Consider the following 9,963-nt stretch of genomic DNA (forward strand, 5'->3'; position numbering starts at 1 on the left):
TCGGGGCCTCGCCTCGTTCCTGGGACCCTCAGGGACCAGGAAGGAGGGGAGGAGGCCGGCGGCGATCACCCCGGCCTCGCCTCCTTCTTGGCCCCCGCAGGGACCAGGAAGGAGGGGAGGAGGCCGGCGGCGATCGCCCCGGCCTCGCCTCCTTCTTGGCCCCTCAGGGACCAGGAAGGAGGGGAGGAGGCCGGCGGCGATCGCCCCGGCCTCGCCTCCTTCTTGGCCCCTCAGGGACCAGGAAGGAGGGGAGGAGGCCGGCGGCGATCGCCCCGGCCTCGCCTCCTTCTTGGCCCTGCAGAGACCAGGAAGGAGGGGAGGAGGCCGGCGGCGATCGCCCCGGCCTCGCCTCCTTCTTGGCCCCCGCAGAGACCAGGAAGGAGGGGAGGAGGCCGGCGGCAATTGCCCCGGCGGCCCGGCCTCGCCTCCTTCTTGGCCCCCGCAGGGACCAGGAAGGAGGGGAGGAGGCCGGCGGCGATCGCCCCGGCCTCGCCTCCTTCTTGGCCCCCGCAGGGACCAGGAAGGAGGGGGGAGGCCGGCGGCGATGGCCGGGGCTTCGCCTCCTTCTTGGCCCCCGCAGAGGCCAGGAAGGAGGGAGGAGGCTGCAGGGAGGCGGGGAGGTTGGCGCGGCTGCGCCCAAGAGGCGCCGCCTCCCTGCAGCCTCCTCCGCCTCAGGCCTCGCTGCCCTCCTTTTCCATCCCAGGCCTCAGAAAGGCCTTGGAGCCGCCGCGGAGGCGGAGGTGGCCGCGGTGGGCGGGGCCGTCCCGGTTTGGGCGCCAAACCGGACCGGGACCGGGATGGCACTGCCCAAACCGGGATTGTCCCGCCGGGGGGCGGGATATGGCAACCCTATCTACATCTCACTGCCAAAGGAGAGCAATGGTGACCCTAAACATACTATAGTCAATGCTCCGATAAAAGGAAAATGCCTCCTTTTGTGTGCCCTACATTCTTTTGTAGTGTGTGGTCATCAGTGGTGTTAGATCTTTGAAAGTTTTGGGAGTCACCATGACAGTGTCCATAACTATGCCACCAACTATCTAGGCAGCTGTAAGGATCCAAAGAACACAAAGGAAGTCTAGAAGTTGTTTTTTTTTTTCTCTTCAATAGAAGCAGGTGTTCTGTAAAAACAGTGGATCTTAGTTGCCTATTGGACAACAGGTTAAAGAAAATAATATCACAGAATCAAAGGGTTGGAAGAGACCCCAAGGGCCATCCACTCCAACCCCATTCTGCTTTGTAGGAACAAAGAATCAAAGCTCCCCGGCAGATAGACATCCAGCCTCTGTTTAAAAGGCTACAAAGTAGGAAACTCCACGACATGTGGAAAGAATGTGTTCCACCATCGAACAGCATTTATCATCAGGAAGTTCTGCTTCATGATAAGGTGGAATCTCCTGTAGTTTAAATGACCTTAACAGATTAGAATGCTGGGCCAAAAGTAACAAAATGAATTTCAGCAGGGAAAAATGTAAGGTACTATATTTAGGCAGAAAAAAATTGCATGCACAGATACAGGATGGATGACAGCTGGTTTGAGAACAGTACATGCAAAAGACATCTATGAATCTTAGTGGACCAGAAGCTGAACATGAGTCAGCATTGTGATGCAGCAGCTAAAACACCCAATGTGATTCCAGGCTGTATCGAAGGGAGTATAGTCTCTAGACTGAGGAAAATAATAGTACCACTCTATTTTGCTTTGGTCACCTTGAATACTGTATCCACTTCTGGGTACCACAATTCAAGGGGGATATTGACAAGTGGGAGTGTGTCCACAGGAGGGCGACCAAAATGAGGAACGTGGAAACAATGCCTTACATGTGTGTGTGTGTGTGGGGGGGGGGGGGGGTATGCCTTCAAGTTCTTTCTGACTTATGGTGACCCTAAGGCAAAACTAATATGGGGTTTTCTTGGCAAGATTTGTTCAGATCAGGTTTGCTCTTGCCTTCCCCTGAGGCTTAGAGAATGTGATTTGCCCAAGTTCACCCACTGGGCTTCATGGCCAAGTGGGAATCGAACTCTGGTCTCCAGAGCTGTAGTCCAACACTCCAATCATTACACCAGGCTGGGTCTCTAATGCCATATAAAGAGGGGGTTATTAGGAAGCTGGGTATGTTTATCCTGGAGAAGAGAAGGTTAAAAGGGGACATGATAGCCCTGTTTAGATATTTGAACTGGTGTCAGTGTCACAGGAGCAAGCTTTTTTCTGCTGCTCCAGAGAATAGGACCTGGAGCAAAGGACTCAAACTAACGGGAAAGAGATTCCACCTAAATATTAGGAAGAAATTGCTGATATAAGAGCTGTTCAACAGAGTGTAATGGAGTCTCCTTCTTTGGAAGATTTTAAAAAGAGGCTGGATGGCCATCTGTTGGTGTTGCTTTGATTGTGCCTGGCAAAATGGGGTTGGGTTGGATGGCCCTTGGTATCTCTTCCATTCTATGAATCCATTGCTCCATGTCTAGACTGTGCTGGAACAGCACAAAACAAGCTCGTTCCATCTTCTATATAAGTTACATATATAACACTCTTTAAATATCAGGGCTATAATGTCACCTCCTAACCTTCTCTTCTCCAGGAGAGTCTGGTGTGAGTCTCTCCTTCTGAGATGGAAAAGGAGGCGCCCAGCATTGATCACCTGGCTGGATCACCTGTTGTGACTTCAGAGAAAGTGACTTGCACTCCATGTGCTTCCAATTTTTGCGGAAAATCCAGAGCAAAAGGCAAGTCTTTGTAGTATATGGCAGGAATGGCCCAAATTTGTGAAGACAGTTTGCATTCCAGTTGTAGCTTTGGCCCTGAGACATGAAAGCAGGTTGTAGCAAGAGAAAAGGCTGAGGCCTGGATTGAGCCTCTGGTCCACTAGTTGCTGGTCTGTGCACTTCACTATGTAAAATATTTCAGCAGAGGTACAACTCTGACAGCAGAGCCACAGGGTTACTACTCAGTGGGGACATTAATATTTCCATGGGAAGCTGACCCTTGGAAAGCTGCCCTGAACTTCCCACTGTTTGGAACATGAAGAATCATAGGCCCTTATCACACTTAGACTAATCCCGCTCAGAAATGAGATTTTAAAAGTAGGAAAAACCTGCAAATGTGGGATGTTTTTCAGACACGTTTGCACCAAAAAGCAATAATGTGAAAATAAAGTGAACGGAAAGTCGACAAACATGACACCTTTTTACTTTGGGGAAGTTACTGAAAGTGACAAGGTGTTGTTTTTGTCGACTTTCCATTCACTTTATTTTCACATTACTGTTGTTTGGAAGAAATGTCATCTGAAAAACATCCCGCATTTGTGGTTTTTTTCTGCTTTTAAATTCCATTTCTGAGCAGGATTCGTCTAGTGTGATAAGGTCCAGAGAAATTATTAAATTGAGGTTATCATACTTTGTTCAAGTCATGAGAATGCATAACTCACCAGAAAATGCAATAATGTGCAAGAGCACATTGCAGGTGGATAGACTCAATCAAGGAAACCACAGCCCTGAGTCTTCAAGAGTGAAGAGGGCAATCGAGGAAAAGATGTCTTGGTGATGTCTCATTCATAGGGTTGCCATAAGTCAAGGCCACACAAAACAATCATTGTCCTGCTTTTATGCAAGCACACACACAGGGGGAGGGGGACAGAGGGGAGGATATAATACTTACCAGCCTATAGTAATGCTTTTATTGATTTTATTATCCTCTTTAAACCGGTGCAGTTCAGTGCTGCATCATGTTGTGCAGATTAGGGCTGCCAGGTAATCAGGAACAGGGCTCTTGTCCCTTGAACAGTTGTGCAGAAGAGGGAATTTCAGCAGGTGTTGATTATGTGATAAGCACAACCACCTGAAATTGTCTTTTCAGTACAAAACCATGAAAAGGACAGGAGCCTATCCCTCAGTTCACCAGGCAACCCCATTGCAGATGATAATTCCTCTTGGCGGTAAGAGCAGGCATTATTGGGGCACTGTGGACCACACAAGGATGTTGCAGTGCAAATGGACATTGGATCTAGCAAGATATATGCAGAACTGCATTGTTGTGTGCACTCAGTTAGTTCAAGCATCAGTTAAAACTGGGACATGTGTTTTGTTTTTATCATAAGCAGTATAAGAGAAGTTCCAATGAAGCTTTTAGCATGCCATCACACTGCCACCTTGCCTTAATTTAATTGGAGGTTAACATTCCTCCAGTCCACCGGTCACCCTTCCCTTATTTTTATTCTGCCCCCCCTTCACTGTAGAAAATCCATTAAGAAAAAAATGCACAGTACCTTCAGTTTATTTGCATGAGGAGCGCTCTATCTAGAAATACCCTTAAAGGCAGAGATAAGACCACACTTTCAAGACAGTAATGCAGCAGCAAGGGTTACACTTGCTCCTCAAAGAAAGGGCATGCAGTACTTTTATTATCTATGAAAAAGCAGCCTGTCTTACCTAGGTAGTAAAGAAAATATGGCTGGCATCCTACATTGCCATATGCAAAGGGATCTTGTCGCACCTTTGAGACTAACTGTGTGAAAGACGTTGTAGCTTATGCTACAACCTCTTTCGTAGTTAGTCTCAAAGGTGCTACAAAATCCCTTTGCACACTGATATTCCAGACTAAAATGGGTATGTCTCTGAATTCTACCATCCTACACTGTAGTTACAAATTCAAAACCTTTAGTTACAGGGCCATAACTGTTCCATATTCTGCTAAGGTACATATTCATGATTGTGGCACCATTTTCATGATAGTAAATGCTCCTCAGCCCCAACTTAAAAGTCTGCAGCATAGTCAAGTGGGGTGCTTCCGGATGACGCAGCTAGCCCACTCCCAGTGAGGTGGTTTTGCGGGGGACGGGGGTCACTTCAATAGGACATTCAAAGCTATGACTGTGTTGCAGGATCACAGCGTACATATATAATTACTATTACCCAAAATGCCAGGGTTTTGAGAGGGCACCCACAATTAATATTTAATAGGGGAATTTTATTAACTCAATTAAAGCTGCTCAGAGGACTTGGGCAACAAAAAACAGGGATCAAGCCTATATATATATATATATATATATATATACACACATACCAGTTTTGAGAAACAGAAATACAGAATGCAAGGTCTAAATATAGTTTTATTTGTGAAAGGCAATCATCATTCTCGCAAAAGGATGCTCACACATACTACTACGAACTAATGATATAAAAAGTGATAGCAGATAGTGACTTTAGGTATTGCAGAGGGTAATACTGTACCCATTCCAAAAGTGGAGGTTCCAGTCGGGGGACAATGTAAGATGGAAGTGGGTCATAAAGCTGCCTGTGGATCATGGAGGTTAGGCAGTGATACTGAGGAGTCAAATGAGATGCAGACAGGAGGAGCTTATCACTTCAATTATTAATTCGGCTTATCTCTCCTGGTTTTGCCCTATGAATATGCCTACCCAGGCACCCCCAATTTGGTCTGATTCTGAATTCAGACAGACACTCTGGAGCTTATCACTTAGTTTATTAATTAAGCTTACCTCTCCCGGTTTAAATTTCAATTTGGGCTGCATCTTGATCTTATCAGGTTTGTGTCTCTGAATTTGCTGCCAGAATACAGTCCAGGTCCATCCCAGGTTTCAGGAGCCATTTTCTTAAGCCGGAAAACTCCCAGTTAAAAAAAAAGCTTTGCAAAGTGCTCCTGGCTGTATTTGGGTGGCAAATTCAGCAGCAAAACCCTTCTGATAATATCAGGATGCTGCCCAAATTGAAATTTAAACCTGGAGAGGTAAACTGAATTAATAAACTAAGTGATAAGCTCCAGAGTGTCTGTTTGACTTCAAAGCGAGACCAGATTGGGGTGCCTGGGTAGGCATATTTATAGGGCAAAACATATCCTGGGGCAGATTTTGGGATTAAAATGAAGTTTCCAGGAGAGAAGAATGAGAACAGACCTCTGTAAATGACTGGACAATCAGTTCAAATGTCTCTGAACAATGGAGTATCTCCTCCACAGGGAAGTATACTCAGATTGCTGTTCCTTTCCAAGCCCAAGGTCTATCACTCACCACCACTCCTATCAATGAAGAGATTATGCAGATTCCGATCTTGAATGGTTTATCCTGGCCATGTGCTCTTGAGTTTCCCCTATGCTGAGCCAATCATACCTCATTATATGGTCATGGATATCCTTATATGACATGGCTAGTTTCCTGCAGTGGGGTTGCCTTCTCATCTCCATGCCTAAAACATCCCTTCCCTTTTGATATCAACTTGATATTGAGAAAAAAGGGGGATGCAGACCTTGCGGTAACATTACCATTGCAGCATTGGTTAGTTACTGGGATAAACTTGCTTAGTCAAACTAGCAGAAGTGAGACATACAGTGAAAGATAGGAGTTTTGTTGTTTTACTAGGCCATATTACATAAACATAGAGGATAACAGTAGGAGAAGATGGCAAAATGTTAATAGAGGACAGAGAAAAGGCAGAATTACTCAACACCTTCTTTGCCTCAGTTTTCTCAGAAAAGGCAAAGGATGCTCAACCTGAGGATAATGGAGCAGAGGACAGAATAGGGGAATTTCAGCACAGAATATGTAAAGAGATAAATAAAGGAATACCTGGTTAATCTAAATGAATATAAATCTCCAGGACCTGATGAACTACATCTATGAGTATTAAAAGAGCTGGCAAAGGTAATATCGGAGCCATTGGCAATAATCTTTGAGAACTCCTGGAGAACAGGAGAAGTCCCAACAGACTGGAGGAGGGCAAATGTTGTCCCCATCTTCAAAAAGGGGAAAAAGAGGATCCCAACAATTATTGTCCAGTTAGTCTGACATCAATACCAGGAAAGATTCTGGAGCAGGTCATTAAACAGAGAGTCTGTGAACATCTAGAAGACAATGCCATAATCACAAAAAGTCAACACGGGTTTCAGAGAAACAAGTCATGCCAGACAAACCTAATCTCTTTCTTTGATAAAATTATCAGCCTTATAATAGGCTTATAATATGTGGGCTAGACAAGGTCACTGTTACATGGATTTGTAATTGGTTGACCGGTCGAACCCAAAGGGTGCTCAACAATGGCTCCTTTTCATCCTGGAGAGAAGTGACCAGTGGGGTCCCACAGGGCTCTGTCCTGGGGCCAGTGCTATTCAACATCTTTATCAATGACCTGGATGACAGAATTGGGGCATACTTATCAAATCTGCAGATAACACCAAGTTAGGAGGAGTAGCTAATACTCCAGAGGACAGGATTAAAATTCAAAATGACCTGAATAGACTAGAAAGCTGGGCCACAGCTTCAACAGGGATAAATGTAAGGTACTGCACTTACGGCGGAAAAATGAAATGCACAGATATAGGATGGGGGACACCTGGCTTAAGGAGACTACATGTGAAAGGGATCTGGGAGTCCAAGTAGACCACAAGTTGAACATGAGTCAACAGTTCAACGGCAGCTAACAAGGCCAATGCGATTTTAGGCTGTATCAATAGAAGTATAATGTCTAGATCAAGGGAAGTAATAGTGCCATTCTATTCTGCTTTGGTCAGGCCCCACCTGGAATACTGTGTCCAATTCTGGGCACCCCAATTCAAAAAGGACATTGAGAAACTGGAGCGAGTCCAAAGGAGGGCGACTAAAATGGAGAGGAACGACTCAGGGACCTGGGGATGTTTAGCCTGGAGAAGAGAAGGTTAAGAGGTGATATGATAGCCCTGTTTAAATACTTAAAGGGATGTCATATTGAGGAGGGAGCAAGCTTGTTTTCTGCTGCTCCAGAGAACAGGACACAGAACAATGGATGCAAGCTACAGGAAAAGAGATTCCACCTCAACATTAGGAGGAACTTCCTGAGAGTAAGGGCTGTCCGACAGTGGAACACACTCCCTCCGAGTGTGGTGGAGTCTCCCTCCTTGGAGGTCTTTAAACAGAGGCTGGATGGCCATCTGTCAGGGGTGCTTTGATTGAGATTTCCTGCATGGCAGAATGAATTGGACTGGATGGCCTTTGTGGTCTCTTCCAACTCTCCGATTCTATGATATCTTTATGTAACTATTAACCTTTTCTTTTTGTTAAATTTGGGTATATTTTTGTATAGACCTCTTTAAGATTTGTTAAAACTATAATAAAAGCTAAATGGAAAGTAGGCTATCAAAACAAATTAAAATGGCTAGGCAGTATACAATGATAAAAATGAACGAAGTGCCAAGCTTGCAATCTGTTTGTCTAGCCTTACTGATCTTATCACAGAAGACTCTTACAAGCTTCCAAGAAACCTCAGCAGAAATGCAATATGAAAGCCATTTATCCAGGAGGGTTTTCTATAGGCTTTGTACACGTACAGTTTTGGCCATTATTTCAGCTGCTCTCATTACTTTGTGCATTGCAACAACAAAGTCATGTTCTCTTTGGTTTCACAGAGATACAGATGTCTTTAGTTTAGAGGAGGATGAGAATATTCCTAACATTAAAATCCTTTAGCATGTCAGGCTGTCTAGGCCTGCGGATTAAAGGACATCAATAGAGCATTTTTGTTTCCCTAGTTTATCCTAGGGAAAAAAAAGAATAGAGGACATGCTTATCAAATTTGCAGATGACACCAAATTAGGAGAAGTAGCTATTACCCCAGAGGAGAGGATCTAAATTCAAAATGACTTTAATAGGTTAGAAAGCTGGGCCAAAGGTAACAAAATGAATTTCAACACAGAGAAATGTAAGGTATTGCACTAAGGCAGAAAAATGAAATGCATAGATACAGGATGGGGGACACCTGGCTTAAGGAGACTACATGTGAAAGGGATCTAGGAGTCCAAGTGGACCACAAGTTGAACACGAGTCAACAGTGTGATGCAGCAGCTAAAAAGGCCAATGAGAGTCTTGGCTGGATCAACAGAAGTATAGTGTCTAGATTATCACACTACACTCTTAAAGCATTGCTATTCCACTTTAACTGCTCTGACTGCCTCTTGTTGCATTTTGGGGCTTGTAGTTCATTGAGGCCTAGGAGCTCTCTGGCTGAATATTCTAAATGCCCCTTCTTAAACTGCAAATTCTAGGAGTCAACAGGAAGCAGTCAAAGCAGTTAAAGTAGAACAGCAACGCTTTAAGACCGTAGTGCGATAATCCAGACAATGTACTTCTATTGATGCAGCCAAGAATCGCATTGGCCTTTTTAGTTGCTGCATCACACTGTTGACTCATGTTCAACTTGTGGTCTATTAGAACTCCTAGATCCTTTTCACATGCAGGACTTTTTCACATGGGGAAAATTGGAAGGTTATACTGGTCCCAGTTCATGACATTAGGGGCAAATTCGCAGTTGCTTTTCATACAACGTTGCACACAAACCAGACACATTCCAGACTGAAAGTGAGGTGAATCAGAAAATAAGCATTTCCACTTCATTTGTGAATTCACTCTTTCACATAATAGCAGCAGTCTGAAAACCATGTCCCCAGTTTTTCCTGTTTCCAGATTTCTCATGGTGCCTTGCTGTCCCCAAGAGAGTGAGAATGCCTTCTTCTTAAAGGGACACACACAGACACACACGTGCCTGTTTCCCTCGCGCAGCTGGTCTCCTTTCTCCTGCAGCCTCTGAAAGGGAACAGCTGGTGGGAGAAGGTAATGAAAGAGAGAGAGGGCATTTTGGAATTCCTCCTGAAGAGGAGGGAGAAATGGAGGATATGTCCTAGAAAAGGAGGGTATCTGGGAGTTTCAGCCCTTGCTGAAATCAGGCAGGTTTATGGAGCAGCCCTGTCCTCTTTCGCTTTTGTGTGTGTGTGTGTGTGGTTTTATGGGAGTTTGCAAAGGGAAACCTCAGCCTGCCTTCCTCTGAAACAGCTTCTGGGGCAAAGAGGATTTTCCTCCCATTGCCCTTCCCTTTATGGAGCATGTGCGTGAATTAGGGTTGCCATATCCCGCCTGGGGGCGGGACTTTCCCGGTTTGGGGCGGGGCCACATGGTCCCGCCCCAGTTTGGCTCCACCCCCGGGACT

The sequence above is a fragment of the Sceloporus occidentalis genome, unplaced genomic scaffold (genome assembly GCF_023333645.1).
Source record: "Sceloporus occidentalis isolate IW3139 unplaced genomic scaffold, rSceOcc1.0.p SCAF_1, whole genome shotgun sequence".
NCBI lineage: Eukaryota > Metazoa > Chordata > Lepidosauria > Squamata > Phrynosomatidae > Sceloporus > Sceloporus occidentalis.